Source organism: Alligator sinensis, unplaced genomic scaffold (genome assembly GCF_000455745.1).
Source record: "Alligator sinensis unplaced genomic scaffold, ASM45574v1 scaffold391_1, whole genome shotgun sequence".
NCBI classification, from domain to species: domain Eukaryota; kingdom Metazoa; phylum Chordata; order Crocodylia; family Alligatoridae; genus Alligator; species Alligator sinensis.
This window is the reverse complement of record NW_005841889.1, coordinates 4,012,349-4,015,365: the sequence shown is the minus strand read 5'-3', so window position 1 is coordinate 4,015,365 and position 3,017 is coordinate 4,012,349. Positions and strand designations below refer to the sequence as shown.

The 3,017-nt window shown below is 41.7% G+C and overlaps 1 protein-coding gene across 4 annotated transcripts in view; it reads right to left on the bottom strand.

The window, feature by feature from the left end:
* Nucleotides 1-3,017, bottom strand: part of FAM120A (family with sequence similarity 120A) — a 72,016-nt gene that overhangs the window by 67,210 nt on the left and 1,789 nt on the right. Inside the window, exon 1 of one of the 4 annotated variants that reach the window (XM_006017998.3) lies at nucleotides 1,218-1,350. The exons of the other annotated variants lie outside the window; for them this stretch is intronic. The gene's annotated coding sequence lies outside the window, so the exon portion shown is untranslated. Of the gene's footprint in view, nucleotides 1-1,217; nucleotides 1,351-3,017 lie in introns of those variants that run through there. 4 annotated transcript variants of the gene reach the window in all.

Sequence of the window (3,017 nt, the reverse complement as noted above, 5' to 3'; positions counted from 1 at the left end):
AGAGGGTATCCCGGCCCACCCTCCCCCACATATCCAAGGCTGCTGTAGAGTAAAATCTGTTCAATTCGCCTATGGGATAACTCACTGCTAGGGCTTAATTCATCATGTTTCCAAATCCCCACCTGTAGCTCTAATATCAACTATTGATAAATGGTCATTTCTGTATATTCCAGCATTATTTACATGTTTCTTGAGGTGGCATATTAACCAGAGTTTACTGTAAAAACTGATTATCCACTGGGGCTATGCAGAAATTCTTGCTGGTTTCAAAGAGCCAATACGATATAAATCTAAATCAGCAATCTGAATGTTGATCGAGATAGAGGGGGGAAAAAAGTAAAGAAATGAAAGATTACTGTTGAGTACCTTCAAGTTCTTTGGCACTTTATTTTCTGGAGACAGATTTTTTTCTGAATTTTATTTAATCTCAGTAAAAAAGCCAAATATTCATTAATATGACCAACACTTGGTTTCATTTTTGTTGAGGGTCTCAGAAAAGTATGTGAGAAAACTTGAGAACTGTGACTACGATGCAAAAATATCCAACACCCTTAATCTACTGATTATCCAATTTCATATAACATTAAAGAAAAGTACATATTAAAAATTTTACCAAGAAGTACACAAAGGCTTTCCAAAATTAAAAGTTTAGCAAATCTCAAAGTAAAAGGGAAGACAACATTAAAATGATGCTATAGCCAGAATTTCAGACTTAATTCTTCCACTAGGCAATCTGCAATGACTTTTTATTTAGGAAGAAAAATATTCTTCTAGTTGCAAAAAGCAGCAAGTTTTATTGCACTGAATACACTCACACTCACTCTCCGACTTGGAATAATCACGTAAGCACCGGCACCTACCACTCAAAACCAACACTGTTCCCCCCAACAAAACCAACAACAAACTCCGTCATTCTGGCCAGATACTGAATAAGAGAAAAACGGAGTAGCTACCCTTAGTATAGAAGTAGCCATACCACCTTTTAACTTTAAATAAATCAGGGCCAAGTGTTTCAGATTAAGCATCCAACTGCTGTAAAAAAAAAAAAAAAGAGAGAGAGGGCTTCTAGGCTTGACAGATTTCTAGTTTATTCTAGATGCACATCAGATCTGATTAACTTGCACAAGAAGGGTGCAGTTTCACTTCTTACTAGCCTCAGGCTCTTGCACAAAACATTTAAACATACAAACAGAAACAGAATGATTATTCACACTAACTTGTCAATAGTAGTAGCACACGGTGTCTGTCATTCCTGTTAGCCAATCATTTTCTAGCTACATCAACCCCATGGACTTATAAAATTTCTCATCAGTTACAACAGGAGTGAGGGGTGGGACTTCCACTATCACTGTAGGCTGAACTACAGCTGCCTCCAGAATGCAGGATGACTTCTAATGTGGGGCCTGGCAAACAAAATAGACCATTTCCCCCTGTAAAAAACGAAGGTCTCATTGAGCCACACACAACTCCAAAAATTAGTTAACATGGTTGTTTCCCCTCTTCTGCTGAACAGTGAAAAAAACCCTTAACCTCAAATTCATCTTTTAGACACTATTTTCAAAAAATGCAATCTTTACAGAAACGCACCCCAACCTCAACGTTCTCCTTTGGCCCAGTTTCAGCACTGTGGTATAATCTGCCAAAAGGACAGTACAAAAGCCTGATAATGTTAAGCTCCAGTTACCAAGCACTGCACGACTCTGAAGGTCAGGTAATATTTACTACGCAGCAGAAGTAACAGGCAACAACCCTTGCAACTAGTGAGTATGTGCTCAACTGCTGCGCCCGTTTTCCTTAGGAGTTTAAGGAAACAGCTCCTGGAATTACACATTTTTTGTTAAAGACTTATTTTTACAGTGAAAAGTATGTGCACAGTATCACTTTTGTTTTACTTCCTTTTCAAATCAGTAATACAGAAAGAGATTACCAAGTGGTCTGTTAAATGTAAAATGTTTTGTGGCCCTCAGAGCCATCTTTTCAATACTGGGGCAAACAGACTGTAGCAGACATAAGTGCAGTCAAAACTACCAGCAAGTCGAGCCTTTTCCTTAAAATAAAAACACGTTAAAGTAAAATGGCTTAGACACATCTGTTAAGTAGTCTTTGGTTTATAAAAAAAGAGAGGGGGGGAGATAGTTAGGACAAGACTGTGATAGTTATGTAGATTAATAAGTGTCATGCTACCTTTCATCCTTTATGAAAGTTGACTTTTTTTCCAGGGGAAGGAGGTGCTTTGTTTTCTTTTTTAATTCTTTATGTCTGACATGGTTATTCTGAGCATTTTATTGTAGATTCAGAACCTCTGCACTTCCTTCTCCATTAAGGCATGCACCTCCCTTCAATCTGGAGTCTGCCTCCACCTGGAACCTGTTGCTGACCTCTAAGGGAGACACTCACTTAACTGAACTCTTTTTAATCCTTAGATTGTAACGCCAGTTTAAATGCTGGCAAACAATGTAGGTCTTCATTTGCATAGGCAGATACAGAAGTGGAAGTATATTGTTACCTGTAGAGTTACTACTTAACCTGGTATCTCAGTCAAGAGACCTCTGAGAAACAAGTACAGATCACAGAAATGAATGGAACAAAGCACCGAGATCATGGAGGCAAAGGGTCTATCCTAACACTGCGAGTCCAACTTTTGAGGTAGAAACTACAGAAGCGGAGGAGAGGAGCAACTAACTCCTCAGCATCTGGAGGCCCTCCACAGCAGTGAGCCGCCACGTGCGGGAGGCAGCCAGGGCCCAGGGCGGATGCTCCGGGCTCCAGGCAAGGGGACACGGTGCGGGGAGGGGAGGAAAGAAAACGGAAGAGGCAGAAACTCGGCGCGAAAGGAGGAAGGTGGATGGAAGTCGCTGCTGAAGACGTGATGGGGGAGAGGCCGATGGAGAGAAGCGAAGAGAAGGAAGAGGGAAATGAGGCGGCGAGTTCTCTCGGCCGGGCGAAGTTTTCCCCGGGCCGCGCTGCCAGCGCCGTGCCCGGCCCTAATCCGCGCCGACAGGTCGGGCCGGGGAGGG